At 47.9% G+C, this 21502-nt stretch overlaps 1 protein-coding gene across 2 annotated transcripts in view; it reads left to right on the forward strand.

Moving 5' to 3' along the window:
- The first annotated feature begins 7737 nt into the window (after window positions 1–7737).
- The window catches only part of ARHGEF37 (Rho guanine nucleotide exchange factor 37), a 79715-nt gene continuing 65950 nt past the window's right edge, over window positions 7738–21502 (forward strand). For both annotated transcript variants that reach the window (XM_060240598.1, XM_060240599.1), the window contains exon 1: window positions 7738–8082. The gene's annotated coding sequence lies outside the window, so the exon portion shown is untranslated. The remainder of the gene's footprint in view (window positions 8083–21502) is intronic.

Raw genomic sequence — 21502 nt, forward strand, 5'->3', positions numbered from 1 at the left:
ATATCTTGCTTCCTTCTGCATAACAGCTTGCTTTGCAAGGGTTGCTCAATTGCACAGGAGCTACAGAGCAGAACCTCTGTTTTCTCCATTGGCTGAGGCTCCTCCCTTGGGGAGGAAGGGGGGGGGAGGAATAGCTTGCTTTGCCAGGCTCTCTCAGTTGCCCAGCAGAGCTACTGAGCCAAGCCTCTCTTCCTTCTATTGGGTGAGGCTCCTTCCCCTCAGTCCGCTGGGGAAGGAAGGAAAGAGCCAGAGCTTCCTTTGTCCAGTTCCCTGGATCCCATGCAAGAAATACAAAGAAAGCATCTTTAAGACCAATGAGTGCTGACGTTTTAAGCATGTTTAAAGTTTTTTAAAATATATATATTTGTGTTTGTCTGTGTCCTTTATAAAATTTATATCTCTGCTACCTAATCTTAAATAGGTACACACATGGTCCAGCCCAGCATGGCTTGGCCCAACCTGACATGGCCTGTCCCAACAAGGTCTCATTATGTCAGATCCGGCCCCCATGACAAATGAGTTTGACACCCCTGATTTAAGATTTACAGTTGAATAATTCCTTAGTAGAGTGGCTGATGTTGATGGAACTAGTAGGATCCTTCAGTAGTCAGTCAGTCATGGCCTTTGAACCCAGGCCATATGAACTGAGATGGTGCAGGTACTGAAGGGTGTAATCCATATAGGGTTGCTGCTCTCCAAATGGGACCTGGAAATCTCTAGGAATTATAGTTCATCTCCAGACTACAGAGATCAGTTCGCTATATAAAACGGCAGGTTTGGGAGGGTATAGCATTATAACCCACTGAGGTCTCTCCCATCCCAAACTCTGCCCTCTCCAAGCTCCACTGTCTAATCTTCAGGAATTTCCTAACCTGGAGCTGGCAACCCAACCTTGTGAAGTAGCAGGGCAGACTCCCAGGCTGTAGTGCCTTCCAATGTCTCCTTTTTTATGAGTCTCACCTCTGGAAGAGCCTCACAATAGCACAAAGAGAGGGGGAGTTGCCTTCAATCTCATCTCTTCCCCTACCACCACTCCCTCCTCTCCCCAGGACAAACTTATAGAGGAAAACTGATGGATCTAGCATGGCTGATAGTAAGAGTGTCAGCACTGACTACATTGATTAGTTTGTTTTTAAGAGGAAAACTGGGTTAGTATGTTTTCTTTCTTAGAAGGCTCAAGAGCATAGGAAGCAATGTAAGACTAAGGGAGAATAATGATTTGGCATAGCTTCCAGCACTGATGATTGAATCAGAAGACTGGATGGAAGGAAACTGGACTAGAAGACTGATCACAGAGATGAGTTGCTTAACAAAGATATTAGAGATGACCAGATGGCACAGACTATGGAATTAAGACAACAGAAGTGGACTGAGAATAGATTATCAGTGAAGAACCAATCAAGAGAAAACAACATCTATGGGGTTCCAGAGAATTCCAAATATATGCAGAAGTGAAAGTAACTTCAGTTTCTTGCCAGTTCTCTGTCAGGGGCCTCAAAGTGAATGATTGATGGCCACATCCTGACCTCAATACTGACACATTCCAATTAATGTTGATCCCTGAAGATACTACTAAAAATACTGGAAATTAAGAAATAGAAATTGTTAATAACAAGAAAAGAAGTCAATTCTAGTATTTAAGAGAGCTGAAAATAAAACCGGAAGGCAGAGAAGCAAGTCAAATGTAAGCAAAAGGTATAGTGGCAGGTGCTGGGCAGAAGGAAAGAATCATTAGAGGTGGTGATGATGATAGTGATGATTAAAGAAGCAAGATGTAACTTCATCTGGCTTGTAGGAAAAAGCGGCAGAGATTGATTATCCTGTAGAATCAACTTCCCCAGAGTAATAGCACAAGCTATTGAAATAGGGTTGCCAGATTCCCCTGGCCAACAGCAGGGCGGTATGGTTGCCAGTTCCAGGTTGGGGAACTCCTGGAGATTTGCGGATGGACCCTAGGGAAGAAAGGAACCTCAGTGCAGTACAATGTCATAGAGTCTATCCCAGGGTCATAGCTGGCAGAGGGGGCACTGGCCTGAGCCATCATCTGAAGCATCCATTTTCTCCAGAGGAACTGATCTCTGTAGCCTGGAGATAAGCTGTAATTCTGGAAGACCCCCAGGGCCCACCTGGAGGGTGGTACCCCTAGTTTCAAATTAGAGGGTCCCACAGCATGTTGCTTACATAAGCCAACTTTTACAGCTTTGAAAATCAGAGTCCAGGATGATATAATAAATAGAAGATTGTCTTATAAAGCAAGTTGCATTTATTTCTCAACTACCCCTGTTTTACCTAGTCACATGTCCTAACCATTCCAAATATTTAACCCAGTTCCAGCATGAATTCTGATTAAGTATTTCTTCTTTGGTTATTGGCCACTATGAACCTCTAAATCCACTTTCTTCCATGCACCAATGAAACCATCCTGACAACACAGGTTAGGAGAACCCCTTATCACTTCTTATGGTTACTAATTCCAGTGAGCATAGATATTTGTCAACAAATGTTAATACTATACTCCATAATTATCCACAGACTATTGTTTAAACTATCATGAATCAACACAAGCTGTGCACAAATGCTATCTGATATTTAAAAAGGAGATATGCTGAATTATTGCTTCAGAACTCCTATAAGGCCATTCATGTACAACGCTCCGAAACAGTCAATAACTCTAGCTTCCAAACTCCAGTATGTGCATCATCGGAATCTGAGCATTATCAGGCCGCCCTAACCACTTCACTAGATGTTGTTCTCTCTTTCCCCTGCCTTTGGAGGCTAAGATTTTCTCAATTTGATACACTCTGCTGTACTCTTAACTTTTTGTAGCTCTTCAGGATAGAATGAGCCTATGATGGGGTCTCCGGCATAATCTTTGAGCAAGTACACAGGCCTTTTGCCTCTACAGATGACCCGTTCTACTATAAATAGTTCATCTGTGAAGCTCCATTCATTTCCTTTTATAAAAACTCCTTTGCTTTTAGACACACGCACATGATCTCCTTTTCTAACGAAAGGCCTTTCCTTTACATTTGCCCCAACACAGTCTCCGTAAAGTGTTTTCCACATGGTATGAGCGTTGGTGTGGTTTACATCCACAGGGCAGGCTCTGATTGTCCTGTGAAAGCTGTGGTTGTAACTTTTAATAAGCAGCAGCAGCACGTTGATATATCTGAAGGTGTTGTTGGCAATAAAATACCTCCACATTTTTGTTTTTAATGTTTGATTGAAGCGCTCCACAATAGCTGCTTTGACTTTACTATGGGTGTAAAAGTGGTGAACTCCGTGTTGCTTTAACACGCTGCTTACAGACTGGTTTAGAAACTTTACCTGCATCAGTCTGAAGCTTGGCAGGTATTCTACCTTGTTAAAAAATTTCCTTAAGGGCTTTCGACACCCTCCCCCCATTTTGTCTTTTAAGGCCAAAGCCCAGGCATATTTAGACAATATGTCAACCACTGTTAAAATGTACTTGTAGCCATCATTATTTTTGGAAAATTTCTGCATATCAACTGAATCCGTCTGCCACTGAGCATTGAGACCAGAAACCATGGTCTTGTTTCTCTTAAAGAGGATGCAGGCTTGCTTATGCAATGTGTAAACATCTTGCTCTGAAAGCCAGTTAGTAACATGATTTTGAGTGAGAGCTTTACACTGCTTTTTGGCTGCCTGGAAGAGAGGCCTCACCCCGCCAAAGCTCTCTGCTTCTCCGGGTGTATAATACATGTGCCTTAAGACCTCCTCTTCATCAACTGCCCCCATCATTACCCGCTTAACTCAGAAATGATCACACAAGGTTATAAAACAAATGTCTTTATTGTAACAGAACTACCTCTTCCTCTTATTATTCATTTTATTCTTTTTTTTCTTGTTGCACTGGGTAACTTTGGTACAGAAACATGACACACTCAATAGATTCACATCAACAGGGTTACCGATGTGAAGATTACTGAAAGCCTGGATAAATTCTCATCAAGCTGTCAAAATAAAATAAAAAGAACAGTTCAGTGAAAAAGTCCATCACCCACCTTCATTATACACCCATTCACAAACATTGCTTTACCTGATTACCTGTGAGTTTGACACCACATTCTCTTGTTCCACGGATTTGTCTAAAATTTCTTCATTTTCACCCCCCTCTGGAGTTTCATCATCATCTTCAAACTGCTCAGCAGGGTCCCGGTAAATACACCACAGCGGGTTGGGCATTCTCAAGTCCATCTCATCTTCAGGGCGGCTGGAAAGCTCCATCCACACATCATGCCGGCTTCCCCATGCAGGCATCATCGTGTTTTCTGTTCTGCCATTTACCTCTGGAGTTGCGGGGTGCTCGGGCATCTCCACAGCCTCATTGGAGACCAGGTAGTACAGTGCATAGGGACAACTCCACCAAAGTACATAGTAGATGCAGAAGGGATGTCAAATTCCAGCTGCCTGGCAGGAGCGCCAATGTTGTTGAAGCTAGGCCTCCCCAATGGCGGTGGTGTGGTGAATACCTGGGACCTGGCAGGAGCTTTCATGTTCTCAGCAAGAGCATGTGCATGTGTGTTCAAGCACAAATGGCTTCTTTCCTAAAATAACCTGGTGGTGGTGGGCCCCAGCCCCCCAGCCCATTTGCTATTGGCCAGGGGTGACTGGGTGTGTTGTTAGTGGGGTCACATGGACCTACTCAGGCCTTCTCAGTGGCGGCCCCCATTTTCCGGGGTGGGGTGTCACAGGCGGAAGTTCAATGACGTTGCAGTGGGTGGTGCTGGAGAAGGGGGCAGGGGAGGGGGCTACACATGTGATTTCCGGCCTGCTCAATTAATATGCAGGGTTGCTACATCACAACAGGGTGGACGTAGACGCTGATTGGCCTGGCTATGCCACGTGGTGTGAATCAGTAAGGTCATTTCCTGGAGGAGGTGCTTAATTAATTAAATATGCAGGGTAGCTATGTCATGGTGGGGCATAGCTGGTGATTGGTGGGACTAGGTCATGTGGGGGTGAAAGGCGCTTAATTAAATATGCGGGGTGCCTACATCATGGTGGTGCCCCCCAAATATGTCACTTCTGTCCTCCATTTGACGCAGTTTCGGTCATGTGACTCTGAGGTCATGACCTGGGTGATGTCATTGAGGTCATGACCCTAATGACGCCGTTTCTGGTGACATCAGTGGATGTGATGTCACTGGCCATGCCCTTTCATTAATTATGCATGGGGTTGACAGTTTCTGGTGCCGTCACCAGAAGTGATGTCAGTGGCCGTGCCCCCTTCATTAATAATGTGTGTGTGGGGTCTATTTACTACTTAGGATAAATAGTTTTTCTTATTTGGTATTCTAAATTATTTCTATTTTAATGTGCCTCCTTCATGGGTCCTAACTTGTTACATCAGAAACTGTGTCAAAAATTCTGAAGTAGCAGGATCCTACTTCATAATCCGAGGTATACAGCAGAATGAGAGGTGTACTGAAAGCATATGACTACTATTTGTCCTGGAATGTGATGACTGATAGATATTAGGAAACAGACACTGCCATCATTGCCAGTATTGCACTGGTGTAATGCCCTAGCACTCACCCCAAAACCCCAGAGTTAAAGGGTAAGTGCTGGAGTGTTACCCTGCTGTGATGCCGGAAGTGACATCATTACACGGTGATGGAGACTTCCACCTTCCCCTGCACTAGGTATCTGCCTCCCCCCATCTCCTCCTAGTTTAGGGTTGCCTGGTCCAGCTCAGGAAATATCTGGGGATTTGGGGGGTGGAGCCAGGAGACTTTGGGGTGGAGCCAGCAGACGTTCCTATTCCAAATAAATAAAAATAAAGCAGTGCAGTTTCCCTACAGTCTTCATCTTCTCTTTTTTTGCCTTTTTTGCCTCCCAGCAGCTGCTAAATGAAAGTGAGCATATACACTAAATGTATTTATTTATTTATTTCCATAAATTTATATTCCGCCTTTTCCCGTGATGGACTCAGGGTAGATACCAACATCATAAAACCATTAAAACCAACAATAAAACATCAGTACAATTAAACAATTAAAACAACAGATCAGAATTAATTTAGGACGGCCTGGATGGTGTAAGCACATAAGGCATAATTATCGTAGGCAACTTAGATTGCCCAAAGATATCAACAGTATTGGCCCCAGTCAAGGCAATCATTGCTGGGAGGCCAATTAGATGGTATAATAAGATGAGGACACCTGCTTGCCTCAATCATAGGCCTGGCGGAACAGCTCCTTTTACAGGCTTTCCGGAATGGTAACAAAGTGAACACACACACACAAAGCAGCCAAAATAAACAGTTTGTATGCCCATATTTTTGTGATCTGCCTGGGGCAATGGTGCAGACAGCTTTACTTACCAGAGTTGCTGAATGTAACAATCTGCTATATTTCAACCAGCTTAAGGAGATAGAAGTCTAGGGGTGGAGTTTTCCTCTATCCCATAATCAGGTTCTAGTCAACTCATTACTATCCTTTTATTTTAACTGTCCCAAACAGCTTCCAAAAGGAATGCAAAAGGAACAGAGGGACAGGGCTCTATTGCTTCCTTTCTCATCCACCTGGCTCTTCCTCCTTGCCCCACCCCTTTGCAGCTTCAATCTCGCTGAGATTTAAAGGCACACACACACATCTTCCAAAACAGATGCAGTTTGCAAGCTTCTAACCCATCCTGAGATCTAAAGACACATTGTGGCTGTTGGGGCAGGGAGGAGCATGAACAACTATGGGATTCCCCCACCTGGACCTGTGGGTTGGCAAGCCTATGCTAGTTGCCATGCCATGCCTAGCAGCCCTTCTTATTCGTTACCTAGACTCAATGTGATTAATAAATAGAGGCAATGGAATAATTAAAAACCTGAAGCCTAAAACCTAAACCTACAAACAAAATACGTGTGGAAGGGACTGCCTTCCTAAATGCCTGTGTGATGCCTCAAGTCTATCGTCAAAACCCACCTTTTCTGTGAAGCTCGTGCCACCCGCAACCCCCTAGTCTCTCTTCTCTACTGAAAAGAGGCCTAAGCAGATAAGTCCCATGGGGCATGCACTGAAAACCAATGTGAATCCAATGACCTAAAATATTCGTCATGAGATCTAGCTGCAATTCACGAAAGACCATTGTTGATGGAACTGTGGAAAGTGCCAGTCCTTCACTCTGTGTCATCTTGATGATTAAAAAAAAAAAAAAATGATGTTGTCAAGTGTGAGAAGATTGGCTGGCTGCTGGTTTTTAGAGTCAGCTCCCCCCCCAACGTGATTACAAAGGAAAATTTAATAAACATGAATTAAACATTAAATTTAACTGATCTATTGGTACAATTTGTGCTCCTTCCCAATCAAATCCGTTTTGATTTGGGGCTATTAAAGTGCAAAAAAAACACCCCTATGTAATTACCAAATGCTCAGCGATCAATCCCAAGAGGGAGCTTATGTCCCCACCTGTCAGGTCTGGCAGCACTACAACAGGTCATTTTAAAACTTTAGGGCTGTTTAGAAAGCAAACCCTGTTTGCTCATGACTGTCATAAAAGCAAATGAAACTGTCCCAGGAAGATGTGACCAGCACATGCTGAGGGTTCATGCCATTTAATGAACCAGGAAGAAAAAGGGCTCCAGCTCCGAAGAAGTGGCTGAGAGCCCAAGCTCTGTCAGCTGACACACGCTGTACGCCTGAGTATTTCCCCGCTTTTGTGAGGCTGTTATTTTGCACAGCTTGTCTCCCTGTTATTGGTTTCCTAGGCAGTCTGCATTTCTGCTCTCATCCAGCAATCTCCACAGCTGGCCTGCTGCCAGAGGGTTTGTTGCTCTGGCAATTTCTGCTGCTTGCGGAGTGCTGAGCAGGCTCAGTCCACTGACTCCGTTGGACTCGCACCCAGCCTGAGACTGCAGTAAACAGCGCGAGGAGAGCATGACAGCGGCTGAGCAAAGCAGGGCCTGGCTGGCGAATCCACTCACACAACTGAGTGGGCTGGTCCTTTCAACCCACTTAGGCTGTGCTGCTGCGACTGGAGCTCGCTGGGTGTATTATTAACTCCTCTGAAGCTGCAGCGGCAGCAGAGGCGGCTTCAACAAGGCCAGAGACCCTGGCTGATTAACAGGTAAGAATGAATAGGCAAGAAATAGAGGGGGGAGGACCCACTGGACAGCATTTGCTTTGCTGACAGGGGAGTTATTCCCCTACAGGGGTCAAGCCCTAGGCAAAGTGTGTGGTTAGGAAAAATGAACTGGGCAGCCATCAATCAGAGACGGCTGCCTCTTCCTGCATGGATGAGTGCAAAGGTCACATAACCACATTCCAGAGTCAGTACAATCTCCTGCCTTTTGGAGGAAAAAAAGCAGATGCCTGTCACATGAGGTGAAAGAGAAACCTGCTGCTTTAATTGGTTTTGCTAAAGCTCCTGCCTTTTGCTTTCTGGCAGTAATCTTCCTGTGCAGGCAGAAGTTCAGTCGGTACAGTCAAGTCAGAAAGCTGCTAAGTAATCCATGTTGAATTTCTGCCTGCCGCACACCTGTTAGCAGCATTTAGCCACACAAGCACCTATGAACAGAATTTTTTTTCCAGGAAAACTGATGGCAGGCCTCCAGTAGAACAAGTAATGTAGGGGCCATTTGAGTATTTGAATCTGGGAAAATGAGGTTGAATGGCTCCAAATTAGGGTTGCCAAGTCCAATTTAAGAACTATCTGGGGACTTTGGGGGTGGAGCCAGGAGACATTGGGGTGGAGCCAAGATCAAGGCTGTGACAAGCATCATTGAACTCCAAAGGGAGTTCTGGCCATCACATTTAAAGGGACAGCAAACCTTTTCATTGCTTGCCTTCCATAGAAAATAATGAAGGATAGGGGCACCTTCTTTTGGGGCTCATAGAATTGGACCCCCTGGTCCAATCGTTTTGAAACTTGGGGGATATTTTGGGGAGAGGCACTAGATGCTGTACTGAAAATTTGGTGCCTCTACCTCAAAAAACAGCCCCCCCCAGAGCCCCAGATACCCATGGATCAATTCTCCATGATTTTCTATGGGAATAAATCTCTATAGTGAATAATAGAGTTCCCAGCAGACATTTCCCTCCCCTCTCCCCGCTTTCTGACGACCCTGAAGTGGGGGGAGGGCCTCCAAACCGGGGGATCCCCTGCCCCCACCTGGGGATTGGCAACCCTACTCCAAATCCAAGCGATAGAATAGAATATAAATCTAATCAAAAACCCATAAATAATTTTGGCACCTTGCTGCCTAGTTTTTGTGAGGTGTTCTAACTGCTAAGAAAAAGCATGTGATGTGTAGTCCCTTTGTATTCCTTTAGAATGTAGGTGGCGGATAGGGCTGCCAACCTCCAGGTGGTTGCTTGAGATTTCCTGATATTACAAGGATCATGTAACAGAGATCAGTTCACCCGGAGAAAATGGTCACTTTGGAAGGCAGACTCTATAGCATTATAGCCCACTGAAGCAACTCTCCTCCACAAACCCTGCTTTCCTGAGGCTCCACCCCAAAAGGAAAGGTGGGGCATAAGCAAGGCTTTTTATTTATTTATTTTTTTGAGCAGGAATGCAGTTCCAGCTGGCCTGGTGTCAGGGTGTGTGGCCTAATATGTCCTGTGCAAAGCAATGGTGTAGGGGTGGGGGCTAATATTGCAAATGAGTTCCTCTTGGGCTTTTTCTACAAAAAAGCAAACAAACTGTCCTCAGTGCAGTGGTAGGATCTATTCCAGTTTTCTGCTAGGCTTCTGCAACAGGGAATTTTTGATGTGGGGAGGAACTAGGCTTCCCAACCCTCCCGCCCTGGCAGGGGACCCCAGGATTTTCACCCTCTTCCCCCGCTTCCCAAAAAAACGGAAGCGGGGGGAGGGGGGAAACAGCGCCAGGGAGCATGGCGAGCCGCCCCAACCCGGAGCGGGCGAGGCCGCTGTGCCGCCGCCCCCTCCCCGCCCACCGCAGCTGCTCCTCCGAGATGGGCCCAGGCTGAGCCCATCTCGGAGGAGCAGCCAAGAGGCGGCAGCAGCGCAGGCAAAACCAGGGGAGGGCGGAGGCAGGCCAGGAGCATGGCGAGCCGCGAATCCGGGCACTTCTAGGACCCGGACTCGCGGCTTGCCACGCCCCCAGCCTGCCTCCAACCCCCCTCCGATTTCACCCCAGAGGTGGAGCAGAGCCGGCGAGGCTGCTGCCCCCCCCCACCCTACCGCAGCTGCTCCTCCAAGATGGGCTCAGCCTGAGCCCATCTCGAAGGAGCAGCCACGGCAAGCTGAGAAGAGGCGGCAGCTGCGCAGCGTTGTCGCCTGCTCCGAGACCGGGCGGCTCGCCACGCTCCCCAGCGCCATTCCCCCCCCCTCCTTCCTAGCTCCACCCGTGTCTCCTGGCTCCACCCCCAAAGTCCCCAGATATTTCTGGGATTGGACTTGGCAACCCATGTAGCTCCTTTAGTGCCCCGTTGTGCAGAGTGTCAAAGCTGCAGTACTGCAGTCCTAAGCTCTGCTCACGGCCTGAGCTCAATCCCCGGTGGAAGCTGGGTTTTCAGTAAGCCGGCTCGAGGTTGACTCAGCCTTCCAACCTTCCGAGGTCGGTAAAATGAGTACCCAGCTTGCTGGGGGGAAAGTGTAGATGACTGGGGAAGGCAATGGCAAACCACCCTGTAAAAAGTCTGCCGTGAAAACAACGTGAAAAAGTCTGCCGTGAAAACAACGTGAAAAAGTCTGCCGTGAAAGCAACGTCACCCCAGAGTTGGCTCATGTTACCTTGGTATAGGGCTGACTGGACAGATTTTGCCACCCCCATGCATCTGTGGCAGCAGCACAGGTGTGTGTGTGTGTGGAGGGGTGCCTTTGCCTGTATCTCTTCCCCTGCTTATAGCTCACCTTAAATGGCAGCAAGTACATGATTGGGGGCTGCCACCCCCTAAATTAACTTGCCAGATTCATGGTCAGCTACAGAGGAACTCTGCCACCTACCTTTAGCAAACAGCTGAGGTATGGGTCTGGGAGGTGACAACAAGCATGCTTGTTACCTTGTCATTCCTCAGGAGGAGATGTTACCCAAACTGTCAGTCTCCTATTTAATTGGGGGGGGGGCGGGAATAAGCTTAATTGGAGACAAGTGAAAGGGAGTAACTAGAGAGGTATATCAGGATATTCCCTTAGAGAACTCAGAAAATAAACCAGTCAGATGGTCAGCTAAGAAAAATGTTTTTAATTGAAAAACAATAAAAGGTAAAATATACACACACTAAGCACATGGGGAATACACAAGCTAACTAAGAGGAAGATGATAGGATGGAGAGGGAGAAATTGATTTGAGGAAGGCAATAGTTGCCCATCTTGGAGAATGAGGTCTGTAAGCGGAATAAAATGACCAGCATTTCACGGAGAGAAGGAGACCCATGTGCAACTGGATGGGGCGGCCGGAAGGATGGGATGAGTGCGGGATGGGGATGCCCGGCAGATGTGTGCGTGTGGAGGGATTTTTTCTCTGTCAGCCCAAAGTTCCAGTCTGTAATCAGCCTTATTGTCCTTAATTTATGTATCTCCTTTGGGTGGGGAGAAAGCTGTTAGCCAGCTGCAATGACTCACCTTCAAAAATTAAGAAATATTTTCCCTGGCCTGTTTCTTGTCTGGCATCCATTTTGTGTGTACAGATAGTGTTATCATATTTGTGATTTTTGAGGGTATGAGGGGTGTTCTTCTCTCTCTCTCTCTCTCTCTCTGCGTTAAACTGCTCCTCTGTGGTAGGAGGGGTCTGATTGCTAACAAAGATGCCAATGTTCACATTTACTGACTTGGTTTCCAGCAATGAGAGACAGCTTTGGCATTTGGGTGGTGTTTGGATTTAGGGTGTAGGAATGAGCAGATAAACAGAAACACTAGAATCATACGTGCGCCTCGGTTTTCAGTTTGATTTGGGAAATCCATTGTTTCCATCTGATCTGGGGTGGAGCTGGTCCCGTTTCAACAACAAGATATAGTGGGTGAATAGGATTGTCAGTTCTGGGTTGGGAAATACCTGGAGATTTTGGGGGTGGAGACTGGGAAGGGCAGGGTTTGGGGAGGGGAGGGGCTTTAGCAAGGTATAATGCCATAGAGCCTGCCTTCCAAAGCAGCCAATTTCTCCAAGGGAACTGATCTTGGTAATGTGGAATCAAATGTAATAACAGGAGATCTCCAGGTGCTACCTGGAGGTTGGAAGCATTTGGATGGGGCTACCTGTGATTGGTAGTCTTACAGTAAACTTGGTAGTTCCGAGGCACTACCATGTACTGTTGATGCTCTACCTATGCTGTGGCACCCTTGACCCCTCCTTTCCTCACTGTTTCCCAGAGTTATCTGAGTAAGAGTAGGACATGAAGGTAATATATGCTCAGCGGGGCTTCTGCACCGATTTGCCTTTGATCTCAGCAGCCACTAATCCACTGTGTTCATATTTAAAAGTAGAGATGGGCATGAACTGCGTGATGAGCCAAAACTTGTGCCAAATTCTGGCCCAATCAGGGTGCGGGAGGTGACGTTTGGCACACATGTGGCCTCCGAAGAAATCGCCAAGCTTTGGGGCACTACTCAGGGTGGCTTGGAAAACAAAACCCTCCCAGAAACTCTGGTATGAAAATGCTAGCCAATGGTGAGGGTGGTGTTTTCCAGCCTTGGAAACACAAATAAGGACTCTCCAAAGCTTGACAGGCACTACTGCCTGCCAATAACAGAGTTCCCATTTGTTGCAATGGGAATCAGATCTACGTATTTAAGCATAGAATGAGCATGCATTCCCTTTGTTGGCATTGTCGTTTTGGACAGAGAGGGTGTACTTGCAAAAGGGACGGTGGCTCAGTGGTAGAGCATCTGCTTGGGAAGCAGAAGGTCCCAGGTTCAATCCCTGGCATCTCCAAAAAAGGGTCCAGGCAAAGAGGTGTGAAAACCTCAGCTTGAGACCCTGGAGAGCTGCTGCCAGTCTGAGTAGACAAGACTGACTTTGATGGACTGAGGGTCTGATTCAGTATAAGGCAGCTTCATATGCAGGAGGGATGGTGGCGCAGTGGTAGAGCATCTGCTTGGCAAGCAGAAAGTCCCAGGTTCAATCCCCAGCATCTCCAACTAAAAGGGTCCAGGCAAATAGGTGTGAAAACCTCAGCTTGAGACCCTGGAGAGCTGCTGCCAGTCTGAGTAGACAAGATTGGCTTTGATGGACTGAGGGTCTGATTCAGTATAAGGCAGCTTCATATATATATTCATCACTGCAAAAGAGTTTTGCTGCAGGGTGTGATGGGGGGGATTGCTTAGCTAGCTTAGTCAGGGCCAAGGGACTTTGCTTTGCCTTGGATTCCTCTGTGTTGCAATTCAGGTTGCTTTGGGAGGAGCCCCCTCAACTGTGTTCTCTGCCATTTTATTCCCCCCCCCCCCATACACACACTGGGCTGCTTCTCCTTAGGGAGTGATCTATTTGTGTCAGCCTGCCTCCCTGTACCCAGCCTGTTTTGGGGGACTGGTTCCAGATAGGAATGCCAGTCCTCAGGTCCAGGAGGGGGATCCCCAAACAGCCATATCCCTGCACGACAACCCCAAAATAGTGGACACCATACGGAAGTGACATCATTGTGTCAGTGATGTTGTGTGGCAACACTCTGCTTTTGAGGCAAAACTCTTATGGTTTGAGCCCAATTTCACCATAGAGTTTGCCCCCAAAAAAGTAGAGCGTGGCCATGTGATGTTGCTGATGTTGTGATGACATTACTTCCACATGACGTCATCACATCAGAGACATCTCCACCCACTCCCAGAATGCCGCCCAGATCCCCCTGCCTGTGTGATGAGGGGACATGGCAACCTTAGTTCAAGAATACTTGGGTGACTTCCCTTTACTCCCAGCTCTCCATTTGGACCCCCCCCCCCAAAGGAGTGGGGTGTGTGTGTTCTGTGTTTGGCAGCTGCACCCAGCCTGCCTTAGGGGATTTGTTCCACAGTAACAGGGGTGACTTTCCTTTAAAAGAACAGCAGATTTTGATACACTGTTTGCTTATAATTATGATTCGCAAAGCAGTTGGTATTGTTAAACTACAAATATTAGGCGAGTTCAAAGGCTTCAAAGTAGTCATGCTTCTTTTTGGTGATCAACCAAATTGTCTTTAACCTGAATGTTCAGTCATTTAATTCCACCACCACCACCACCCCATTCCATAATTAAGTTGTTAAAATGGGCACAAACTATTGCACACTATGGGTGAGAACCAGCCCAGGCATGACTGTATTTATCTTGCCGGTTTTCTTTAAGGAATTCGCCTTGATTGTAACTCTGGTTGAAGCATTTCTGTCTTGTATTTTTAAAATGAGAAAGAAAAAGAATGAAAGAAAGAAAGAAAGAAAGAAAGAAAGAAAGAAAGAAAGAAAGAAAGAAAGAAAGGAAGGAAGGAAGGAAGGAAGGAAGGAAGGAAGGAAGGAAGGAAGGAAGGAAGGAAGGAAGGAAGGAAGGAAGGAAGGAAGGAAGGAAGGAAGGAAGGACTCTCTCACAGCATTTCTTTCTGTTCTCTGCACGCAGGAAGGAAATAAGACAATGAGAGGCACTTGTTCTGTTGCCACTATTTTCTGTAACAATTATAACATTAACATCTGTGCTGTAAAAGTGCTTTCCAGAAGGCATATTGCAAACTCCAAAGATGATGGAGAGCCCCCTTTGAACACTGGGAGCTATAAATAAAATTGAAAACTGCTTCATTAAATAGCACAGATTGTTTTCAGATTTTTGTAGTCCTTCCCCTACATGTACTCAGTGGCTTCTTTTATTCGCTCACATAACCGTGAGGGCCAAGGCACAAACAAATCAAGCAACAGCAGTAACAGTATCATAACTGAGATTCACTCAAGTTAACGAGACAAGTTCAGACATGCTGTATCTGAGATTTATGCAGTGGAGAAGTATTTTATAAATGCAATTGTGTTAATTCCTTTAGGTATAGTGAACCCTCTGAATCAACCAGAAGATTAAGCGGTTGGCATCATAATTGTGAAAGTATTAAAGGGAACTGAATACATCAGTAACAAAGGGCAAGTTCAAGATAATGGCAATGGAAAATAAAACACACTGTACCATCTGTCTCTTATTACAATAGATATGTTTGGTGAGGCTGACCTTTGCCCCTGGCAGAGGATGGTACAATTGAAGTGGTCAGATGACATATGATTAATACTGTTATAGCAAGGAGAATCAAAGTTGCCACCATTTTGATCTATCTGTGCTCCTGAGCCTATGTAACAATCATGTGACAGGTGATTCAGCAGAACAAGTATATCGTGATTATGTCATCTCAGGCTGGCTTTAAAGGTGCAGGAGCCCTGCCTGAAGAAAAAAGTAGCACACTTAGTTTATGCCATGTAACGGTGATCAGATTTCAAAGGGCTCAAGGCTCCTGTCCCTTTAAGAACTCAAAAGAAGGGCATTATTCAGCTGTTTGTGTTTTGCATCACTATACCACTGTAATACAAGAAACTGTACACATGACCCTTTTATTAAATTTCGTAAAGGGACAGAAGGTCTGTCCCATTTGGAATACAAACACATTATAGACTGCAGATTCTCAGATTTTGCAAATGAATTGGCAATGTCTCTCACGACTTTCCTTCTGGCCTCAGAAATTCTTCAAATCGTATAACCTGGGCAGGCATCCCATAGCTGCTGAAAAGGAGCACAGCACATAGAGTTGCTAAGTTTTAAAGTGATTCCACTATCTGTCCTTTGATCAGACGAGGATCCCCTTGCCTGATGAAGTGTGTTTAGAGAGCACACGAAAGTTTACGTTCTCAATAAAACTTGGTTGGTCTTAAAAGTGCAACTTGACTCCTGCTTTGTTCAACTGCTTCAGACCACCACGGCTGCCCACTTGGATCTGTCCCTTGGTTTAAGTGGGACCTGCAGTAATTGTCAAGTGATGCTAATTAACTTGATTTTCATTTCTGTATTTACTTCATTTATACCCCACCTTTCTCCCCAGTGGGGAGCCAAAGTAGCTAATATTGTTTTACTATCCTCCATTTTATCCTCGCAACAACTTGTGAGGTAGGTATGAAGACTGGACTGAAGCAGTGTGCTGTGCAGTTGGACCGGTGTTGTCTCTGTTGCAGCTTCCACCTGGCAGACAGGACCTTCATTGCTTCTGAAAGTAATAATTCCTAGATGAGACTTATAGAAAGTGGGGTGAGGGAGTCCTTGATTACCTTTTTTGGATGGAAGAAGGCTGTTCAGTAAAGAGGCCCGAAACGATATATCACTGATAGCATTTGCTGAGCTCACGAATTTATAAGATTTCAGGTAGATTATATAGGCATGCAAAGAATAGCTGTCAGCCATGCTTTGGTTCCGGATTCCAATAACTTGGCCTATCCTATAATCCTAGGAATCTCAGGGCGTTTTCCCACAGAGCTTACCGCGGAGCGACGTCCCTCTTCACCGCGCAGCATCTGCGCGGATTTCCCACCAACTGCTCCGCAGAACCAGGAAGTGCCGGACCTTTTGCGTCGCAGGTGTAAACCGCTAAAAACCAGTTTACGTTAGCGACGCAAAAGCCGCGGCTCTTCCTGGTTATGTGGAGCAGTTGGTGGGAAATCCGCGCAGACGCTGCGCGGTGAAGAGGGACGTTGTTCGGCGGTAAGCTCTGTGGGAAAACGCCCTCACAGTATGTGTGATCTCTAGAGATGGGCACAGACCAGGAAAATGCAGTTTGGTTTGCCGTTTGTGGCCTGCCCTGTTCATGAACTGTCGCAAACTGGCCCCTACCTGTCTTGCCTCAGCCTAGCCACAATAATCCATGCAGTGGTCACCTCCTGACTGGACTACTGTAACTTGCTCTACATAGGGCTATCCTTGAGACTGACCCTGAAAAGCCAACTGATCCAGAACGCAGCAGGAACTCAGCATAAGGCACATATTCAACCTGTGTTCCATGAGCTACAGAAGCTTCCGGTCAAGTACTGGATCAGGTTCAAGGTTATGGTATTAACCTTTCAGGCCCTTAATGGTCAGGGACCCCCATATCTTCAGAACTGCCTCTCCTGGTACACTCCCAAGGAGCATTATGCTTGGTTGATAAGAACCTGCTGGTGATTCCTTGGCTCGAGAGACATTTGGCTGTCCTTGACCAGGGCCAGGGTATTTTCAGCCCATGCCCAAACCTGGTGGAACTGCCAAACAACATCCATACCCTCTGGTGCCTAATGCAGTTCCACAGGGCATGCAAGTTGAGTGCAGCAACAGTTTTCCTTCTGGCTGGCACTCCTATTTCTCCTGCCTCCCTCCCCACATGAGGCAGGGGCATATTCTGACAGTTCCACAAATAGCTTGAAAGTTGTGGAAAGATCATGCCTGTTGACCTGCTACAAACCTGAGTGCATCAACCATGAATCGGCCAAAATTCATCGTGAACTTTAGAGGTGGTTCGTGCTCATTCCTTTTGGAAATTCCAATAACTTAGTTGCTACACCTGAAAACCAGCCACTGAGACACAGTCTTCTCTTTTTGTGTTCGCTGAAATTAACTTGCTTCATTCCAAAAGCCAGGCTCGGAAACATTTACAGGCTCTTGAGAAAGGATCAGGGCCGGTGCTAAGGGATCTGCCGCTAGAGGCAGACCCCCGTGCCGCGTCCCCCCCTCCAGCTCCCTTTTGTTTTTTTCACACGCACATAGTGCACGCCACGATGACATCACTAAAAGTGACATCATTGTAAGGGGGACTAGAGAGCGGCGGGTGGCGCATGAGAGTGCTGCCGCGCTGCCACTTTCCCCCGCACTACACTCTTTGGAGTCTTCCTTGGAAGCCTCCAAAAAGGATAGTTTTTAAAAGGCGACTGGCCACTTTCAGGTTGAAAGCGGCCGAGCGGTGCCTTCATGGAAAGGCACCGCTTGGCCACTTTCAACCCAAAGGCAGCCAGCCGCCTTTAAAACACTTGAGCACCCCGTGCATTGTTTCTGCTTGCTAAGGGACTGGAAGATTTCTCCAACCCCTCAGCAAGCAGAAACGAGGAGGCACTTTCAGTCCCAGGTGCCTGGTGTGTTGTTTCTGCTTGCTGGAAGATTTCTTCAACCCCTCAGCAAGCAGAAACGAGGCAGCAGTTTCAGTCCTGGGTACCTGGCGCATTGTTTCTGCTTGCTAGGGGCTGGAAGATTTCTCCAACCCCTCAGCAAGCAGAAATGAGGCGGCACTTTCAGCCCCAGGTGCCCGGCACGTTGTTTCTGCTTGCTAAGGGGCTAGAAGATTTCTCCAACCCCTCAGCAAGAAGAAACGAGGCAGCACTTTCAGTCCCAGGCAACTGAAAGTTAAGCCCCACAATGTTTTTTGCTTGCTGAGGGGCCAGAAGATTTCTCCAACCCCTCAGGAAGCAGAAACAACATGCCCCTGAAGAGCTGGCACCTGAGGCAGCTGCCAAATGTTGCCTAATGAACCCGCCAGCTCTGGAAAGGATTTCTTCCCACCTGTTCCTCTGATGGTTCATATCCTATCTGAAAATATTCACTGGTTTTAGCCTGTTTACTTGCAAAGTCAGGATCTGAGATATACCAAGTTTCTTGAAAAGGTATTTCTACCAACCTATACCATAGGAGGCACAAACCATTATTTGACAACAGCTGTCTGTGTCTCAAATTTTCCTCTTTCACTTCTTCATCATCATCATCATCATCATCATCATCATCATCATCATCATCATCATCATCATCATCATCATCATCACATTTTATTTATATCCCGCTCTCCCCGCTGGACCAGGCTCAGGGCGGCGAACAACAGAAATTCAATACATACATTGTACAATATATAACATATTAAACTACAGTTGATTAAAATCTATTAAAATTCTAAACACAATAAAATTAGTATGTTGGTGCTATTATACAGATGGTAAGTTTACTTAGCAGTTTTAGTCGGTGAAGGCCATTCGAAAAAGGATGGTCTTGCAGGCCCTGCGGAACTGTTCAAAGTCCCGCAGGGCCCGCATTTCTTCTGGAAGCTGATTCCACAGCTGTGGGGCCATAACAGAGAGAGCCCGAGTGCGGGTACTCTGGAGTTTTACCTCTTTTGGTCCGGGAATAGTCAGCAGGTTCTTCCCTGCTGACCTCAGTGCTCTCTGGGGTTCGTACGGGGAGAGACGGTCCCTAAGGTAGGCAGGTCCTCGGCCATATAGGGCTTTAAAGGTAATAACCAGCACTTTGTAACGAATCCGGTATGTAACTGGCAGCCAGTGCAGTTCAGGCAGCCCCGGCTGTATGTGCTCCCACCTTGGGAGCCCCAGCAACAGTCTGGCAGCTGCGTTCTGCACTAGCTGCAGCTTCCGGGTTCAGCACTTCCCATTCCATCTAGTTTTTTTTAGATATCCATGGACTTAGGTTGGCTGTTGACCACTCTGCACAAACACCAAACAGAAATTCAGGAAATTGGTAGCTGACACAAAATATCCAGCTGACAGAGTATGACTGGCTCATGTGTCCATGGGAGAGTAGATATTTGAAACCAAATATCCCAGATTCTAGTCTGGAACTCTTAACTGCTAGACTTCATGGCATTGAATGCTTCAGCTGACCATTTCTACTCCCAAAGCTTCTGTTAAAGGGACAGAGCTTTTTTCATGACCTGTCTTCCATCTTTGTACATTGAGTGGGAGTAGTCAAGGAGCGTTTCATGCCTAGCAACAGCCCTATTGATTGAGTTTGTGCCTAATGGAAATGCAATAAGATTTCAAATTGTGATATCAAATTGTGAATATTACAGAACAGTAAGTGTAGTGTATCAGTAACAACATGCGCCCGCGCGGAGGCAACTGGGCTGTCCCAGAAGCCTCCAGCGCAGGGCGCGGAATCACCCGCCAATCAACAGCTGCGGCGGGTAATTCAACAGGTCAGGATTGGCCTGACCAACCCAGTAGGCAGTACCGGGAATTGTATATAAGCGGGGCCCGGCCCGCGTGCTCTCTCTCTTGCAACGTGCTCCTAATAAACCATGTTGCCCTACTCTCGTCTCCGCGTCGAGTACGTTACACTGGCGACGAGGATGGGATCTTAGCCTCAGCGGCTACCACGGAGATCTAGGGCAACCACGAGTCCTGATCGCCGCCGCCATGGCCACCCAGAACGGAACCACCGGCTACATCGAGACCTTCGACCCCGCCAACCCCGAGGGCTGGGAGTCCTATGCGGAGCGGGTCGAGTTCTACCTCAGGGCCAACAAGGTCACCGACGCCGGCACGAAGAGGGACGTTCTCCTGAGCGTCTGCGGGCCCGCCACGTTCGAGATCGCCAAGGGTCTCTCGGCGCCCGCCCGCCTCACGGAGAAGTCCTACGAGGAGATTATCAGACTCCTCACTGGCCACTTCTCGCCTCAGCCTTCACGGGTGGCCCGCCGGTTCCTGTTCCACAGAAGGGACCAGGCAGTGGGGGAATCGGCCGCCGACTACCTGGCGGCCCTCCGCAAGATCGCCGGGGACTGCAACTTCCCCCAGCTGGAAGACACCCTGGCCGACCGATTCACGTGGGGCCTCTGCGACGAGAGGCTCCAGCAGAAGCTCTTCGCCAAAGAAGAGCTCACCCTCCAGAGCGCCTTCAGCGAGGCGGTGGCGTTCGAGAGGACCTCCAGGACCTTCCCCAAGGCCCGGACAGAAGCCGCCCACCACGAGGAGCTGGACCACGAATGCCCGGAGGAGGAAGAAGCCCACCAGCTGCGCCGCCCAGCCGGGCCACCCAGCAGAGCCACCCAATGCCCCCGAGCGGCCGAACGACCCCCAGCGACGGAGAGGGTCCCAGCCACCAAGTGCGCCAGCTGCGGCGACCCCCACGACAGGCGGGACTGCCGGTACCGGACCTGGGACTGCCGGAGCTGCGCAAAGACGGGCCACATCGCAAGGGCTTGCCGAGCCAAGCCCAACCGCCGGAGGCCGACCACGCATCACGAGTCGGCGGAGTTCCACTCCACAGACTCCACATCCCTGCAGGTACTGAACTTGCCCCTCTCCACCCCCAACAAAATCAAAATGGCGGTCCTCATCGAAGGGAACCCCTGCCAAATGGAGGTGGACTCTGGTTCCTCCATCTCCATTATAGCGGAGGACACCTTGAGGAAGCTGTGCCCCCCCCAGCGGCTGCAACTAAGGCCGGCGAACTTCATACTCCGGGACTTTCAGAAGAATCCGGTGCAAATCGCGGGGTGGGCGCGGGTGCAAGTCGAGCGGGGGTCCTTCCACGGCCCGCTGGACATCCTGGTGGTAAAGCGCCAGCTTGCCACCCTGCTGGGCCTGGCGTGGTTCAAACCCTTGGGGATCCGGGTGGAAGGGGTGGGGCAAACCCTAACACCCAGGGGGTTCGGGGAGATATGCCAAGAGTTCCCTGACGTGTTCGATGGGTCTCTAGGGAGCTACAAAGGACCGGCCATCTCCCTACCGCTAGACCCCACGGTCAGGCCGATTCGGCTCAAAGCGAGGAGGGTCCCGTTCGCTTTAAAGCCAAAAATAGAGGCTGAACTAGACCGCCTCACAGCCCAGGGAGTCCTGGAGCCCGTGGACTACGCCAC

This window comes from Heteronotia binoei, chromosome 5, assembly GCF_032191835.1.
Source record: "Heteronotia binoei isolate CCM8104 ecotype False Entrance Well chromosome 5, APGP_CSIRO_Hbin_v1, whole genome shotgun sequence".
NCBI lineage: Eukaryota > Metazoa > Chordata > Lepidosauria > Squamata > Gekkonidae > Heteronotia > Heteronotia binoei.